Genomic DNA, 19,902 nt, shown 5'->3' on the forward strand with positions numbered 1-19,902 from the left:
AAAATGTCCCATCCCTTTCCACTTTAGCTTGCTCACCCCAAATATTGTAATGTTTATACGTTCCATTTCTTATTTTACAATGGCTAGCTTCCCAATTCATGCTTTTCACATTCCGTATTTCTACAATGCATGCTTTGCAAGTTTGGACTTTCTTTTGCCTCTGAGCATCCTTTCAGCTTGAGTCCAGTGGCATTATTAGCCATAGCACTGCTCACAGTTGTTCTCTGTTGTAGTTGTTGAGTGACTTCTAACCTGAGAGTGTTATCTTCTGGCTCTCTCTCTTTGTTTCATTTTGGAATGTCTCTTCATAGGATTTTCATGCTAAAAGACATTCAAAAGGTGTTTACCATGCTTCCTTCTGCACAGTATAACACACTGTGAGATCCTATGCCAGTATCACCCCCAAACTGCTGCAGCTACCCAGTAGTCTGGCTCTTCAACAAAACCTTGCCTGGTATGGGAGATCCTACCAGCAGCATATCCCTTGCTGCACAGGAGCACACAATCCCACCACTACAGAATGGTAGTGCCATTCTCGGATTAGTACTACTACTAGTAGTCTTTTCCTACTTTGGGATTACAACAGTTAAAACATAATTAAAATATAATTGATTCATAATAGGTTTCTCTTTTCTCATGTGGAAGAATCACTCATCTGGACTTTTGCATTGCATTTCCAATGTCAATGAGATTATGAATATTTCCAGTATAGAATGCTCCATTCCCAGATCTGTAGATTTGAGATTACAGCATAATGTAGATTTATAATATAAAGTTATGGATTAAAGGGACCAAAGGGATCTGTCTAGTGTTTTTATTCCTGCAAGAGTGGAATATTTGCCTGGTTTCTACACACTGTTCACAAAGCTGACTCTTTATAGGTTGCACTTGCTATTCAGGTTTTGCCTTCCAATTCATTATTAACAAGTTGTGAAGCTGCTGTGTTGCTGTATTCAGAAAATCTAACAGTGCAGCTTTGTCAGTGTAAAGATTCTGTCATAGCTTGATCACAAAGAATAAAAGATCAGTCTATTTACAAATGTCACTCACTGATTAATACAAAATTTTGACCCTTCTGTCAGCTGAAATTGTTCTTATCATGAAGTTACCAGTACGTACATTAAAATGTATGAAACTGCTTGATTATTAAAGCAACAATTAGTAATACCCATTTATTAAAAGAGTTTTGAATTTTAATAATGCAACTATAAATATTTTCTCCACTTAATGGAAGAAAATGTATAATCTCATAACAGTTACTAAGCACTGCTGAGGGGTCAAACAAGAAGATGAAGAGCCTTATTAGCCTTTCAGGAATTCCTCAATAATGTTTTAAACTCTTGCCATACTTCAAACAAAGTAAACTTGGCCAAAGGGCTGACTCACCAATGGTTAATGTGTGTAATACTGATTTAGTGATTTAACTAATTCAACAACTTTAGTGCTGGAACTGGTTAGTGAAGTGAGTGTTTTAGTATGATCTGTTTGAATTTGACACATGATGGTCTGGGCACAATTTTGGGCAGTAAGTGAACAGGGAGATCAGTGGTAGGGATGACTCCAGTTCTTTGGATGCAATAGGAGTGGGCCTGGAAAGATGACAAATCACCAGTCATTGCTACTCTATTGGTTGCTATGTTTAAGGCTCAGAGGAGACAATGAAAGGACAGAAACAACTGACTCATACTGACTGGAGATTACATATGGCCACATAGCTTTCTCTGTAATGTTTTAACTGATAGCATGTATTAATTAATTGTTGTTGTTTCCCAGCCAATGTAATGTGATGGTGAAAAAATGACAATGGGGAGAGGCGGGTAAGAAATCATCATCATCATCATCATCATCATCATCATCATCATTTCTGCTGCTGCTTGAAATTAACTTCATACCTCAGGACAGGAACTTTTAGTCTTTCAGAGTCTTTTGTTGCATAATTTTCACAGAATTAGACCCACAATTTATATGGTATTGTTACTTGAACAGATGGTGGTCACTATCCTCAAGTGTCATCTACTTTCCATGCACAAGGTTCTTATTTTATTTGGAGGGTAAGAGGAATAGGAGAAAAACTGCTTCAAAAATTAATCGATTTTTGCTATTGAGGTCCTTCTGTTCTCCAAATGGGGGGAAAATGATGGAGGGAAACACGATGGGGGAAAATGGCCCATGCTATTGATTGGTGAGCCATGATTCCAGGAAACAGAAATACTCTAGTAATTATAGGCTGACTGACATGGGGAGGGGGCTAGATGAACAGAAACTTGAATACATCCAAGAAATAAAAGAAGTGTGCATTAAACCCGACCACAAATAACCATAAAATAACTCCAGCCATAACCACAATGCTAACCTGGATGTTGACCCTCTTGTGGGATATTTTCTTAACCCAATAGAGTTAAAAAATACTCCACTGCTCCTTCAGCAGTGAGAGCCAGTATGGTGTAGTGGTTTGAGTGTTGGACTATGACTCTGGAGAACAAAGTTCAAATCCCACTGGCTGACCTGGGGCAAGTCACACTCTCCATCTCAGAGGAAGGCAAAAGCAAATCTCCTCTGAACAAATCTTGCCAAGAAAACCCCATGATAGATTCACCTTAATGTTGCCATATGTTGCAAATGATGTGAAGGCACACACATACTCTTTCAATAGTTTAAAAAACAACAACAATCCAGGTGCACAAGGTTAAGAAATTCTTGAAACTGTGGACTGTACAAAGTTTGATATTTTAACAGCATTTCTAACATTCGTTATTTCTATAAGGCCATGCATACTGTCTGCTGTTGGCTTGAATTTGTAAGATCAATATATACATATATGTATGTACATGCACCTTTAAAGAAACACTGCATTCTGGCAAAGCTTTAAAAATAAAGTTTGAAATGAAGTACTATTACAGGCAGTTTACAGATAAAATGAATATATTTTCTTTTTTGTCAGATTGTATCTTACAACTTAAAGTTATAATGAGTTATAACTGTATAATGAGTTATAATAAAAGTTGTAGAATAACAAAAGTAGAATATGTAATAACAACTCATTCTTCTGGATACAACCTGCTCTATTTGGAATTTCATAGAACATCAGTTTTCCCTTTGTACATTACAATGCAGAGGAATTGAGCCATCCTTTAAAAACTACAGGGCTATCTCCTTCATCCCTTTTATTCCTGCTTGCTGACTTCATCTCGCATCTACAGAAAACATTAATGAAATTAAATGCAATAAAGAAAAACCGCATGTGGGAATCCTTACAATAGTCACTAGCTGAATGTAAGAGAATAAAACACACACACAAAGAGAAGCAGAGAAGTAGGCCAAGAGTGTCTCCAAGCAAGCTTCGGGAAGCAATACAGACACAAGCAGAGACCATGAAGTGGCTGTGTACTGGGGAGCTTGCAAAGAAAAGTGGCAGGAAGACTGGGAAGGGAGAAATAAATACAGACATCTGGGAGCTAGATAGATGCTTATGCAGAGATTTGGGGGTGGGGAGGCAGATACAAATGGGCAAAGGATAAGACAGAAATGGAGACTGGGTATGGGAACAAACGAAGAGAAGCAGAGGAAGGGTCAAAATGAACAAAGCTATTAATGAGAAAAAAACACAGGCCAGGAGAAGTAGGAACACATTGCCTTTGGCTGTGCCTACTGGGAAGGACAAGAATCTGCTCTCTTCTCTATTCTTCCTGCTGAGCTAACTGAGTGTAAACTACTTTTGAACTCAGTTTCCAGCAACTTAAATAAGGTGAGGAAAAAGGATGAAAGTGGAAGGAGAAGAGAGAAACTGGGACGTTATAAAAGCAACTGAAAATGTGGGATGGCAGAACATTAATTGGGACTGTCCTTACCAAATCATGACTGTTGGGGAGGATGGAATTTTTATGCTTCTGATTCATTGAGTCCAGCTGGATACTTGTAAATATACAAGTATTATTGTTGTTATTATTTATTGTATTTATTTGTATCCCTCTCTTTACCCAGAACTGGGAGTCAGAGCAGCTTCACAATATTAAAAAGCAATACAATTAAAATCTGAGAAAAAGGTACATTTAAAAAAGAATTAAATTATTATAGTGTTAAAACAGATAACTATTAAAACACTAAGATGCATTTTAAAAAGATAAAACTGTATAAAACACTTTAAAATGAAACAACATCACAGGCCATTCACAACCATTCTGTTTTAAAAGCCTGTCTAAACAGCTAGGTCCTAGCCTGCCGGCAGAAGGCCAACAAGGAGGGAGCCATTTTGGTTTCCCAGAAAACGGAGGTCCAGATTCTAGGGGCAGCCACCGAGAAGGCCTTCTCTTGCATCCCCACCAACCATGCTTGTGATGGTGGTGGAGCACAGAGAAGGGCCTCTCCAGAGGATCTCAGGGCCTGGGCCGATTCATACAAGGAGATAAGGAGATCTTACCACTGACCATGCTGGCTGCCCAAATCAACTTGAGGAATCTCATGTTCACTACCTCTGTTGTAAGAGTGAAAAGTCTGAGCATGGTCCAGGGGCCACATCTATGCATCAAATGGTCTGCTGTCATCACCATTTTCATCATACCACTACAAGATTTTGGTGTAGATATTTTTAAGGCCTCAGTCAGCAGGATGAGCAGGAGGGGCTCCAAATGATGCTGAGCTTGCTTACCATATTTTGAAATAAATGAAGTAACAAGCACTATCATCTAAAGACTTCCCCCACTAAGACCATTAAGTTCAGACTCTACATTTACCTATCTGCTCCACTGATTTTTCCCTTTTGCACCCAAGTAGGTGTGTGAGCAAGTAACACTCAGAGGCTGGCAAAAGCAACCTCCCTCTGAACAAATCTTACTAAACAAACCCTGTGGAAGACACACAATAGCAAAAACAAACAAGAAGAGTACACAGGCTAGGAGAGGCTGCAGCAATTTGTTTTTTCCTGAGCCTCTTGGAAAGGACTTGATTCTGTACCTCTTGTCCCCTCTGCCTAGTTCATTACTTTTACACTTTGAACTCAGTTGGCAGCAACTGAACTAAGTTGAGGTGGAGGTGGCAGGAGGACTGGGAAATTGGGATATTGTGGCAGCAGCTGAGAAAGTGGGATGACAGAGGATGAATCTGGGTGGTCCCTGCCAAATTGGGAGAATTTGAACACATGGACTTTCCTGAATTTTGCAATCAAAGATATAATAAAGTTCTCCAACCAAACTATGTATACAAAATTAATATACTATGTGCAAATATGTGCAAGAATTCTGTATACAAATGTACATAATGTACAAAAGTACTGTGTTAGGACAAACGGCTGGCTACAAAATGTGTAACTGAAAAATTGAATAAACATATTTACACACACACTACCCATCCACTACCCATAAATAATAAGTAAGCAATCCCTCACAACCCTAGCTTACTATTACATGTGAGACACAGATCTGACACAAAATATCCTTAATGCTGTATAATTTGAAGCAAATGCTAATGTTAATTTAGATCCCAGGGAGAGGCGGGAAATATAAATACTCATTATTATTATTATTATTATTATTATTATTATTAATTTAAATATTAACTATCAACAGTGCAAAAATAAAAGCTACAATGTAATCATTACATCTTTGTGGAACAAATTTCTGCTATTTACTCAGGTGCTTTAAATATACTAAGGTAGATTCCATCAAGTTGTCAATAATTTCAATAACAGAATGAAATATGATTTTAGGTACACATGCAGAGCTGATTTACACTACTGATTTGGGAAAAATAAAACTCACATTACATTAATATTTTTTTTCCCTAAGCTCATGCCAGATATATTCATAAAACAGTGAAATAAGATATCCCAAAGCATCAGGGACGGTGAAAGAAATATTCTGATGAATCTTAATAAGAGTAGTAAACACAATGCTATAATTTCACGTGAAACCTTTTAAAATGTGAAAATACAAGGCTACCTTCTTCTGTGTGTCTGCACTTAAGATTTGGAATGAGGTGTTCCCAAGTTGAGAGCCATGGCAATTTTGATGAAAGTTCTCTTAAATATGTCAGGAATGCTATTAACGTTCCTTGAACTCCTCTAGAGATATATTATGATTTCATGTATGTATGGCAGAGTGCTGACCACTCAATCCCCATTCTGTCAGGCACAAGTTGAGAAAGAATAAAAATTACTCCTGACACCCAGGGGTAATTTTATAATGGAAAAGGTAATAAAATACTAAATTTGTAGGTGTTTTTAGGTGTGCCGTTTGTTACCTTGTCACATACTGTATTTGTAGCTGGCTCCTTATTCATTACTATTTAATTACCACATAATACCTTTCTTTCAGACTTAATCAGCCTTTCCAAAGGAAACTCTGACCTTGGGATCTTTTTGCACATTTGCAAGGCCAATGGGAATATTAGGAATATTGTTCCATGGGGAAATTTTACCTTGGATTTAATGAAATGTAGCGTTTGTAATGAGAGACATACAATTGCTTAATAAACAGGGTTTAAAACATGTAGCATACAACCTAAATTGATAGCAACAGTTCAGCTCTAACCACATGCACTGAAAAGTAGGTCTCATTCCTTGGAATTACCCCCAAGAAAGTGTCCATAAAACTGAAGCTTCCTTTAAGGAGCCATGTCAAGATAGAGAGAAATGTTCTTTCTTACAGGTCTTTGTCCATGGCAAATATGGATCTACGTGGACCCTTGTTATATGCTGGGGTTTGGTTCCAAGATCCCCTGTGGATAACAAAATCCGTGTATGCTCAAGTCCCTGTCCCTTATAAAAAATGGAAAATCAAGGTTTGATATTTGAAATTTATACTTTTTTTGGAAATTTTTCAAACCGTGGATGCTTGAATCCATGTATAAAAATCTGTGTATAAGAAGGGCCAGCTGTACAAGCAAATATAAATAGTATTATTTAGGGTTTGGCTCTTATAGTCAAATGCAATGCACACAGACATTCTAAACACAATTAGTTGATCAATAAAGCTTTCTGTGACCAGTGGGTAAACATATAATGGGTATATGGCCATCTGATTTCAGATTTGTTTGCTCAATAATACAGAAGAGGAAAGAATGTGTCCTTGGGGACCAATGCCCAAAAGTAACTGTGGCACAGTATATGTGTTATTTTGACACAGTAAGTCTGCTGGCAGGTTTTGGGCGAAGACCCTCCATTGCAAACATGCAAATGCTATGTTGCCTTCATAAAAAGTACCTATGTTTGCCTATGCTACTCAGTGGGACTGAACAGATCAAACAAGTGTGGGAAGGAAAAATTACACCTTAGGCCTCAGACTTTTATGTCCACCAGCAAGGATTGCTTCAGAGTGAGAACATGCATGTCAGGATGAATCAGGCTGTAGCCACACTGTAGAAATAATCCAGTTTGTCACCACTTTTACTGCCATGGCTCATTGCAGTGGAATTCTGGGAATTACAGTTTATTGTGGCAAAAGAGCTCTCTGATGGAGAAGACTAAATATTTCACAAAATTTGAATCATGGCAATTAAAAGGGGTGCCAAACTAGATTCTTACTGCAGTGTAGAAGCAGCCTAAATGTATGCGGAACATACAAAATGATCAAGATGAAATAAAAATATGATGGAAGCAATACACAGAAGAGCTATATAAAAGAGACCAAAAAATGAATGGCACATGAAATGGAGAACCCATATGAAGATGAACCCCAAATTTTGGGAAGAAAGGTCAAAGCAGCACTCAGAGAAACTGGAAAGAATAAATCATAAGGAACAGATGGTATCCCAACTGAACTGCTACAGATCACACAAGCAGAATCAACTCCAGTGCTACCAAAATATGCCAACAAATATGGAAAACAAAACAGTGGCTATCAGATTGGAAACAATCAATATACATCCCCATCCACAAAAAAGGGAGACACAAAAGACTGCAACAATTATAGGACCACAGCATTAATTTGCACACAAGCAAAATTATGCTCAAATTCTGCAACATAGACTTCAGTCACATATGGAGAAAGAATTGCCAAAGGTCCAAGTGGGGTTCAGAAAAGGAAGAGGCACCAGAGCCCACATCGCAAACATATGATGGATAATGGAGTGAGCTGAAGAATTCCAGAAGAAAATTAGCATGCGCTTTATAGACTGCAGTGTGTTTTGGACCCAAGATGACTAAATTGAGACTGTCAAACTTTGGCCACATTGAGTTGTGCCTTCTCATTGCCTCATTAGAAAAGACAATGATGCTGGGGAAGGTGGAGGTAAGTAGAAAGAGAGGAAGACTACATGCCAGATTGACAGACTTGATCTGGGAGACCACGGGCTGGCAGGGGATGGGGGGGGGGGGGTTGGGGACACCTCATTCAACTTGAAAGCAACTAATAACAACAACAAACAGATGCAACCTCAGTTAATGAAAGTTGCTGAAAGAACCAGAATGGCTCCATATAACTCCATTGCATATAATTATAAGGTAAGTAAGATTTTGAAACTGTTGAAACAAGTGCAAACTATAACTGAAAGCCACTGGTGGGATATATTTTCAGGCTCGAGTTCTTCAGAATCCTGGATACTTCATGTTATGTTACACCCTACAGCCATATTAGTTATTGTTACTTTCTTTTTGTGCATCTTTGCTTTGTGCTTAGCCTATTCCCTTGGTATATATTTAAGGGATGTATAGCATAGTTACTGGACATTTACAGCAGGTCTGTAGCAAACAAGAACAATAACAACTATAATAATGCTTTCAGTAGTTGCAGCTTCTATAGCAGGCTGTGCAAGATCAGTTCATGCTGAAGGGATACATAAGAATATTTTCACCTTAGAATGCCCAAGGAACTGTTACTTTGGTAGTTAAGATGGGGTGATTTTCTGCCCTGCATCTGGGAAAATGTCAGTTCTTTCTAGAACAAGGGGGAAAGGTTGTGCAAAGAATGGGAAAGATAAGATAATCACCCTCATTCTGACAGGGTGCAACTTGGCCAGAAAGACAGACCATTGAGTTGACATTTCACTGATTGTGGGGACCTTCATTGACAACAGCTGTGATTAAGGACTGCTTAGATCAGGTGATGGACATGATATAACATTGCTTTTATTGGTTCTTGGTGGGCTCTTTTTGCATCCCAGAAGGGGCGCCACAGGCGCGCTCACACGCCATAATGACGCCCCTTCCGTCCAGTGCTGTTTTGGCACTGTGCTGCATGTACGGCATCATGGCATGCGCCATGTGCACAGGCATGTGCTCTCATTGCAGCTGAGCAGTGCAACAAGGGTTTTGACCATGTGAATGCTCAGCCCTAGTGCAGCCCTAGTTCACCTGCAGGCCGGCACAAAATGCCGGTCTGTACAGGATCTAAGTTTCCTTTTGACAGACCCCTGAGCCTGAGTTGGTCTGGGAATTGGTGGATCAAAACCCTGTAAGCATTACAGCAACTCTTCCATGGGCATTAATCCACAACTGATGGGTTGAGGCAGCTAACTGGATGGAATCTCATGTTAAGTTGTGGGTGACACCATCTTTTTCTTTAAAAAGTGAAAGATAAAGAAAGGGGGAGAAGATGGGAGCAGGGAGAGAAAAAAATATATTTTTTCAAGTAAGTAAAGGGTGAGCTTTCTCAGACATGTGGTGGCAGCAGCTTCTGTGAAGAGAACAGTATATTTTTCAATTCCTTTAACCACATACAGTAGCAATATATGTGTATACACACAGCTGTCCCAAAGGACACTGAATAAATCTAATATATCAAGTACTCTTATTGTTGTTGATGCCTGGAGCTGATGCCTTATCTGAATAAACTACCATTTCTAATCTTAATCTGCAAGATTTCAGCCCTCGTCTTACCCTGGCAGGGGAGATACCATGATCATGAAGGTAATTTTCCTAGGGTGAGGCTCATCCATTGCACTGGATGCACTCACCCCTGAGGTTTCCCCAAATGTGGGAAACGTAACTGCATAATTTGTGGTAGTGGCACAAACAAGCCTCTAAAACTATTAAATGTGCAAATAAGTGGGTAAAAGTTACATATGAACCACCCATTAAATGACAGAATTTTCAAAGAAACAATTCTTTTCCAATTGTGTTACTTTTTCACAGAAGAGCAAGCCTAAATATAGACTCTTCTACAACTCAGTTCTTTATCCATCTTCTTTTAGACATTCTGTTAGCTCCCTCTACCATAATAGGATAATCCTCTGAGTTTAAGTCTCAAAGTCCTTAATACACTCTGCATTCAGATGCCTATTCCCTCTCTCTCTAGTATTAAGGATGAATAAATGTGTGGGATAGATAAGGAAATAAAACCTGTTGTTTATATTATTTGTTCTCTGTAGAGATTGGTTGAAGGAGGGACAAATATCAGTTCTTGCAACAGGGAAAATGTTTAAGTATGCCTTTGAATGTTCAGTCAAAGTCTGTGAGGACTCTAAAACCAAGTTAGACTACTGAGAGAATCTCATTTTTCAGTCCTTTCTGAGTGTATCAATACATTTGTACAGAGGTATAATTGCTGTGGAACCGAAAAAGAAATTACTTGAAACCATTGCTGCTCTGTGAGGATTATGCAAGACAGCAAGTCTTACTGTGCTCATATGAAATAGAACCCTTACATATAGGTCATATAATGTCATTATAAGTTAAGTCTCCCTTATACAAAAGGTTTAGGACCAAACTATTTTGGATTTTTAGATTTTTCAGATTTTGGAATATTTGCGTTCGATAACTTTGTGATGGCACCCAAATCTAAACATGAAATTCATTTATGTTTTGTATACATCTTATACAAATAGTCTGAAGGTAATTTTATTCACAGAATTTTTAATAACTTTGTGCATGAAACAAATTTGTGTACACTGAACCACCATAAAGCATAGGTGTTACTATCGCAGCCACCCATGTGGACCATTTTGGAACATTTCAGAATTCAGAATAAGGGAGACTCAGGCCATATATCATAAAATATTGCATTATGCAGTAGCATAATCAGCCAATTGCATATATTGTCCAAAATCTCCAGACTCACACCAATTGTGAACTAATGAGTAGAGAGAGAAATAAAAATTTTGAATAACCTTTATATTAATTCATTTATAGACCTCTTGCATAGCATGGATACTCATGCACCTAATTTGGCTCAGTGCAAAATTCCGATCCTCCTTTATGCCGATGATGCTGTTTTGATTTCACAAACACTCATTGGATTGAAAAGAGCAATTGCTGCAACACTAAACTATTGCAGACAAAATCATTTAGTTCTCAGTTTTGATAAATCAAAAATTCTTATCTTTGCTAAGAGAGCCAGACAGTACTCTTGGAAAGTAGAAGGGTATAAATTAGAGCAGGTTATTACATTCAAATATCTTGGAGTGGTTTTTCACTCGAAAGGTATTTGGAACACCCTCCAGAATTATGCAATACAGTTAGCCCTCAGATCAATGAATGCTATTAAGCATGGTTTTTTTTCCCCTATACTGGTGGAGGTCAACTAGTACCTGTGGCTTTGAGACCAAAACATTGGCTCAAATCTTGTATGGGGCTCAAATAGGAATCTATATAAAGAATGTACAGGAAACAGTTAAACAAAATTTTTGCAATCAATTTTGGGTGCACCCAATGGTACATCAAATGCCCATCTAAGGCTCGAGACAGGAATGCCTTCAATTGAAGTGAGGGCCTGGAAGCTGATGATAACCTCCTTGTTAAAAATCCAATTTTCTCCAGTGGGCTTAACTCCATTAGTCCTGATAGATAATTTTGTCTCGCCGTGGGAAAAAAAGGTAGATCTTAAACTGGCTTCTTATGTATTTTCGCCTTTATTTTTGTTATCATAAAATAATGATCAAGCTAAACAAATAGTTATTCAAAGAATAAAGGATATGGAATTTCAGAATGAGCTTGGTAGACTCCCACAACATAATAGATTTTTGATAAACAAGGGAGTATGGGAACCTACAAGTTACCTACAAAAGTTAACATTTCCCAGACTGAAAATTGCCTTCTTCAAAGCAAGATTTAACATCCTTCCATCTGCACTACTCCAAGGCAGATTTAGCAAAGTTCCCATAACTGAGCGCACTTGTCCATGTGGAGAAGTAGAAGTAGAAACTATTTCAGATGTTCTCTTACAGTGTAAATTTTATGAGGATATATTGCACCTTTAGTAGAAAAATGGTTGGGGTATCCAGATAATTTTTGTGTGAAATACCTACTTCAGGACTTAAATCCTCATATTATGTATATAGCTGCTAAATTTTGTGTTGCTGGAATGAAAATAAGACAAATCAAGATAAAAATTATCTCCCTATCTTAAATACATTTGTATTTTATTTTAATATTCTCATTTTAATTTTAAAGTTTTTTAAAAACATTTTCAGGGGAAATACAAATTTTGTATTTTAATCTATTTTACTTTATAGTACTCTATCGTACTGAATCATTTTGAAATCCACTGTTGTACCTATGTACTGGGCTTTGAAATCTTTTAAAATTTTGAACAAATAATGTAATTATGAATTGTATAAAATCACAGGAAAGTGTATTTTTATATTACTCCATTTTATTTTATTTTATTTTTATTGTTTATCACTTGAAGTTTATTGTTACACTTTGTATTTGCTTTGCATCTTTTAAAATTTTGATGGTCATTGACCGAATAAACATTCATTCAAAAATGGTTTCTTGACTGTCAATAAACCCTGATGTGGATGACCTTGGATTGATGAGAATCTTAACAGTTCGATACTTATTCTGTGCAAAATGTGCAGAACAATATTTTTTGGACAGGAAACAAAAAAAATGGTTTTTCTGCAAAAAAACAGAAAATGCAAAAATTGCTGTTTTCTGAACAAAACAAACAAAAACACGTGAATTTTAAGCATAATAACCGTCCAAGTACAGTACAGAAATGTCTGCAGAGGAAACAATATTTTGCCTAGAAAATAACATAGCTGACAAAGAAATATTACCTTCTTTGTAGAAAATGCTGTTTTCCATGCAAAATCCCAACATACAAATATTGTACAGAATAAGCTCCACACTGACAATAGTCTTCAAAAAGACTAGTGTTCAAAGACTGTATTGCTGTGGAAAGTTGCTTACATTACCTTTTGTTTTCTTTAAGAATAAAACTAGCCAAAGAATTGCAAGCTTATGCAAAGCAATAATTTTCAGATATTGGATCATGCATCACTGTACATATGTGGATCATAGTGGAAAATATTGAGGGTGTATCTGCATAACAGACAAAACAGGGAGGTGGAGGAAGGTCTTATTGGCTGAAAACTGGTTAAAGCAAAAAGTAAGAAAGCAATGTTCAGGACTTGCGATGGTGATATGTGAGCAGTAGAGTCTCTCAAGGATCTGTATTGGGGACTTTGTTTTCTAATTTATTCATAAATGACCTGGAACAGGGAGAGAGAGTAGCAGTGTGGCCATTTTTGCTGATAATATATAATTATTTTCACAAACTGAATGATGAAGGCAAATGTGACTCATGAAGATGGCCTGGGAGACAGAAGAACTTTGGAACACTGAGTCCAAGAGGGACATCGATATGCCTCATATATGTGGAGCACTGTATTCTTTGACTAAGGGTTACCTCCTCTCCATATTTTTTCCTTAAGCAAGAAAGAGGATGGAATTAAATGATTCTTTAAAAATCTAAGCAATCAAGAAAGCTTAGCAGATTTTAAATAATGCGATCAAAACTCACTGGGAGTTCCTTTTTTCTACCTACCTTGTACCATCTAATCACTAACCATATCTGTCTACAGTGTTCTCAGGAATTAACATCTGCCAGAAATGTTTTTCCTGTAACAAGAGTGATGTTCTATAAACTCTCACATAATACAAATCCTTCAATAATTGGGTTTTTGCAATCAATCCATTTAACATTCATGAATATATTTTGACAGGCATTCTAAATGTATTCCTTTTCTTGATTTTTTTTTTTTTGGGGGGGAGACTATGTTCTTTTCACCTAATTTCCTCTATAGCCACAGGCTTTTCCCCTCCTTTAAAATTGCCCAACTGTATTCCCAAAAGCTTCTATGTACTGCTGTTCTGGTACACATAACAACAACATTTGCTGATGACAGCCAGCACCTCTCATTGTCTTCTTCAATAACAAGCATCTTAGCTGGTCAACTAGTAAAACAACTTCGTTTTAAAGAATTTCAGTGCAGAGCTTGGATGTATCTGACTACAAACACAGCTTTATTTATAATTAATTCCCCCATGATGGGTCTTACTGCAATATATTATGTATGTAACATAATGAACAACAGCTTCACTCCTTTTGCAGTGTTACTGAATTTTACTTTTATAGTTGTATGAATCTGACCTAACTAAATGATGAAGGAGAAATATTAAATAGCTCGAGTGCTGGCTCATGTTGCACTTTATGCTGATAAACTTGTAGAATTTGGGTACTTAAAAAAAAAAAAACAACTATGAATATCCATAGATTCAACCATTCACTGACTGAAAATAGTATATATATTCCAAAAAGCAAACTTTGATTTTGCCATTTTATATAAGGGACACCAGTTTACTATGCCATTGTATGGAAGCTAAGCATCCATGGACTTTGGAATCCACAAGGGGTCCGGAACCAAATCCCAGTAGATACCAAGGGCCCACTATAACATGTGCTCTCTTTCTGAACAAGAACAAGCCAAGTTTCTTGTTTTCCTAAATATAATCTGACACACACACAGCCTTCTAACATTTTTGGTTGTGGTTGGGTGTGTGGCCAAGAGCATACTTTATGGATATTATATTTGCAATCTGCTATGCCTAGAAGTAAACATAGTGCCGGATCAGACAGGTGAGAAAGGGCATCCCGAGTCCGTTCTGGCCACAAGTGGGCTGGGACTGCACCAACTACATGGCTTGTTCCTAAAGTGGGCAGTGGCCGCAGGACCCAACCTGCACCACCAGGAGCTGGATTATCCCAGCTCCTTTTCACTCCAAAGGACCTGAGTACAGCTGCAGGCCGCTTTGGAGGCATGCGTTGTTTGAACACCACCCCTCCAAAGCAGCTTCATTTGGTCTGTCTGTTCCAGACATTAGTTATAAAACAGCTTTCATAGATAGCTACCTTCAGTTGTTTATCCTTCAGAATTTAACTCAGTGCTATGTGGTCTGCAGTTTTAATTTAAAAAATAAAACAAAAACAGGCCAATCCCAACTGTGAACAGAATGAAGGCTAACTCTTAGCTTTTTAGTTCAGAGCAGCACATCACCAACACTTAGGAATTAAGGATAAATGCAGTCTGATGGATAACTTGTTTCACTGGTTTTTAATATGAAAAATCCTACAGTAAAACTTTAGCAATGAACTTGCCATTATAACTTTCAGCTCTGCCAAATCGGAATTTTATTCTCAGTCTGTTTATGTCTGATATTCTTACACAGCCATCACATTTATTGTCCGACTAATTTTAACAAATGTTATCTGATATCAGAAGCTAACCTTTGTTCAATTTTACAGTTTTTAAGCACCATGATTTGGGAGACATTGTTATTTTTAGATAAACAGAACTTAGTGAAAGGTCTTGTTTTTGTTTCTTTGTTTTGCAGTAAAGTTATTCAAAGTTGTTCCCCTAATATCCTAAATTTCCCAGAAGAAATAAATTACCTCTATAAAGTTTTCAAAAACCCTTGCAATGAGAGGCCACATCTTCCAAAGTAGTTAATATGCTCCCATGTTAAAAAGACTCCTCATCACAATAGACAGAAAAATGATATTATGGCTGATGCTTTGCCTCCATTGATGGTGGCACCCTTCTGGTGTCAATGGGAGAGGGCTCTGATATACCTGGGTTCCCAGCTTCCCCCTTTGTCCCTGTTGATGGAGGCACCCCTCTGGTGTCAATGGTGAAGATAGATATATATATTCTGGTGAAGTTTTATATATATATTTAAAAACCCAAAAACTGAGTATACCTCCAGTTGTTAGTCTCGTCCAGGTTAGACCTGCTGAATCAACTGCTGAGTAATCAACACTTTTGGAAGTCTCAATGGATCTATAATAGTTTGAATTAGTAATTAATCTCTGATACCCCAGTCTCTCAGAGAAGACTATATAGTATTCGGCAGCTGGTAAACTATGTGGGTTTATAGATATGTGGATTTTTATAGTTTTCATAAAATGTGAGACTACCACAACCTTCAATTTAAACAAAAGGTAAAGAAAAAAATAAACTGAAATTAAGAAAAAAAAACTGATTAATTTTTCAAATGTTCTTCAAGCAGCAAAGCCTTTAATATAACTCTACTAAGAAATGACAGAAAACACGTTACAGAAGAAATAAATATTTTTTCCCCAGCAGGTTTGGTTTCCTTAAAGGCAGTAACAAAATATTGCTTGATTTAGTATACAAAAAGTGAATTTTGATGATATAATTTAATTCCAATATAAGAATGCTTAAAGGGCTAAGTTGATGAAGAGTAGTATGTCTATTCACTTGTGATATAACTACCTTGTTTTCCTGAATTATATATCCACACACTTATGGAAACTCATTTAACAGAGCTATATATATTCCTTTGGAATTACATTCATATACTGTGCATTAATGAGTTTTTGAATAAAATGAGTTATCTAAAACATTAATATCTAGTTGAATCTATTTGCAGAATGCATTATGTTTGCTAAACAATGGCCTGTTACAGACTGCCAAAATAAAGCTGCTTCGGGCCTCTTTGGAGATATGCTATTTAAATGATGCATGGGTCTTAAGAGGTCGCGCCAAAGCCACACTCCATTCCTAAGCACTGGAGTGCAGTTTGGTGCAGCTTCTGGATTCTTAGGACCCATGCATCATTTAAACAACATACCTCCAAAGAGACCCGAAGCAGCTTTATTTTGGCAGTCTGTAACAGGCCAATACTGTTCACCACCAAATCAAAATCCAAATGAATCATCTAAATGCTCCACCTTCAAAGTGGCTTGAAACTGTTTTCTTTGCCCATCTGTTTGGTGGTTTGTAGTAAACTCATACCACAAATGCTCTCCATTTGTCTGGTTTGATGACCTGCATGGGTTTATACACAAGTGAATTTGTCGTTTACATTTAATGCTACTCCACGTCTTCCTTTTCATCTATTTTTTATTAACAGATTATATCTCTCAATTGTTATATTCCAATTATTCCAATATATTCCAGTGAGGTTTTGTGGCAAGAAGAGAAACATTGCAGCAGACAATGACAGATCCTTTTCCCTACATCTCTGTAGTTATTTTTTTCAAAACCTTTCAGACTGTAAAAATTCTTACTTCAGAGACTGAGCTCCAGAGATTGAGGCAGAAGTTATACAGAGCCAGCAGGGATGTAAGCCAAGGGTGTGTGTGTGTCTGTGGAGTCCGGACCCCCCCCCCTTCTGTTAGATACAATGAATGGTGCATGCCGCCACACCCAAATTCCATTAGAATGGTGGCACTAAGTCTGGACCCCCCCCCTTCTCAAAATCCTGGCTACATCCTTGGAGCCAGTAACTGCTAGCCCTGCCTCCCAAACATGTCAATGATTCAGAAACCCCACCCTCTTAGACCATGTGCTCAAAGAGAGCAACAAAAAAGACCCCAAACAAGCCTTTTAAAAAGTCAGAGGCAAGAATGACCCCCTAAAAATGGCTCATCTACTCTGGCTTCGAACTGTACTCTGAAATTTCAAAGAGAATGGCTTCTAGAGAAGAAAAAGTGAACTGCAGTTGTTTTTGTTTTAAAGCTGCCTCAGTTATTTTAGAGGTGGAATATTACACAGATTTCCTAAACTGTTAAATGTGGAAGGGAGAAGGATTTCCCCCAGTCACAGTAGTCTTTTGCACAAATCATTCATGTAATTGCTACACTGAGAGCTATTATGCAAAACAGAGTACTAAGATGATAAGAATTTACCTGTATTCCTCTATGTGGATTTAAATAACACTTTAAAGGGTTAGCATGGAATAACAAACCCATTTAGCAGTTAAGAGCCAGGCTTAGAAACAGCAATTGGCAACTTTCCCTCTGATCATCTACTATATTCCTTCCCTGTGCTTTATGCCTGTCAGTTAATGTCTCATCCTATAAAGATTGAAGGAGAAAAGAGAGGAACTGTAACAAGTTGTTAAAAGAAGAAGCATCCATCTCTGGAGAGAAGAGGATCTTGTTAACTTCACAAGTGATCATGGAAAAGAACATTATACAAGTACCATCCCAATCTGGAAGAAGAAACATTTCCTTCAAAGATAACTGTTTAAATATTTGGGCTTTGGTGTTACTTTTTTTTTTTACAATGTTACACGTTACAATGGCCAAAATTAGGACTCGATAGGCTGCGCATCCAGACGTGCCCAGCCTTACTAACGTCACAGGTGCGCACGCCTATCCACATGGTGGGCACTGCCTTTTGGCAGAAGCCTAGAGCTGCTCCTTTTTTGAGTGCGCATCCCAATATCTCAACATTTCTAGCTGGATGAATCTTTTTAGGGATATTATCTGTAGAATGTCTATGAGGCCAGGGAATTTGTTGTTCTTTTTAACTTGGAGTGAATCCGACAGAACACGGGCTAGAGCTCACTGAAAAGTCTATGATGTGGCACTGGCGGCAGCAAAGAAACTATACTTCTCTGCCATCGTTGTGTCCACACAGAGTCATCCAGCGGAGCTGTTTCAGGTTGTCAGGGGCCTTTTTCATTCTAACCCCCAAGAAGGAAACAAAGAGTACTTGACAGCTTGCTGTGTAGAATTCGCAAGACACTGTAAACAAAATCGCTCAGATTCGCTCTGACTTGGATGCTGTAGTTGAGACAGGTCCCGTGGATGTAATCTTAGTGCCCGCTTGTCCCATATTATTAGATATTTCAATTTGTGCAATCTGAGGATGTGGACAGGATCCTTGGAGAAAGAAGGGTCCTGGCTTCTGAAATCAGCTTAAGAGGGACTGGATGAGTGGATAAAGGGAGTGCTGCATGCTTCACTTCTATACTGCCTAAAGGAGGCTGCGGTGAGGCCATTACTGGAAAAGATCTCCCTGGATCCCACCATCCTGGACAACTATCAGCCTCTAACATTCCATTCTTGGGCAAGGTTCTGGAGTGAGTGGTGGCCTCCCAGCTCCAGGGTTTTCTGGATGAAACAGATTATCCAGATCCATTTCAATCTAGCTTCAGACCTGGCTATGGCACAGAGACAGCTTTGGCCAGCTTGGTCGATGTCCTTGGTCGGTTTGGTGAATGAAGGAATGCATTTGCACAATTAAAACTAGTGTACCAGCTGCGCTCATTTCTTGAGATGTCAGACCTGGCTATGGTGACACATGCCTTGATTACATCCTGTTTGGACTAATGCGATGCACTCTATGTGGGGCTGACTTTGGAAACTGTTTGGAAACCAGCAGGTTCAAAATGCCACAGCCAGAATGCTGACCAGGGCCAGTTGGAGGGAGCATATAACTCCTGTATTGAAATAGCTTCACTGGCCATTGGTCCGTTTCCGAGCACAATTCAAAGTGCTGATCATGACCTATAAAGAACTACATGCTTTAGGTCCAGGCTATTTGAGAGACCGTATCTTCCCATACGAACCAGCTAGAACCCTAAGATCCTCAGGAGAAGGCTTTCTCTCAGTCCTGCCACCATCACAGGCACGCTTGGTGAGGACATTAAAGAGTCTTCTCGGTGGCTGTCCCCACCTTGGGGAACTCCTTTCCACAGGAGCCTAGGCTGGCCCCTTCCCAGCTGGCTTTTTTGCCAGCAAGCAAAAATATTTTTATTCAAGGAAGCTTTTTAAAATCATGCAAACTTGGTATTATTTGGGGGCTGGGTGGTTGGTTTATTATGTTTTTAACTTTTCTACGTTTTAAATTTTAACTGTCTAATGTTTTAATTATGTTATTTTTTTATTGTGAGCTGCCCTGGGCTCCTTTTTGGGTGAAAGGCAGTATAGAAAT

General features: G+C 38.1%; 1 protein-coding gene and 1 pseudogene across 3 annotated transcripts in view; one reads left to right on the forward strand and one right to left on the reverse strand.

Annotated features, from left to right (window-relative positions):
• The window catches only part of TPK1 (thiamin pyrophosphokinase 1), a 376,531-nt gene that overhangs the window by 220,785 nt on the left and 135,844 nt on the right, over window positions 1-19,902 (reverse strand). The gene's annotated exons all lie outside the window — the stretch shown is intronic.
• On the forward strand, window positions 9,805-9,951 carry LOC121935809 (annotated as a pseudogene).

Source organism: Sceloporus undulatus, chromosome 6 (genome assembly GCF_019175285.1).
Source record: "Sceloporus undulatus isolate JIND9_A2432 ecotype Alabama chromosome 6, SceUnd_v1.1, whole genome shotgun sequence".
NCBI classification, from domain to species: Eukaryota; Metazoa; Chordata; class Lepidosauria; order Squamata; family Phrynosomatidae; genus Sceloporus; species Sceloporus undulatus.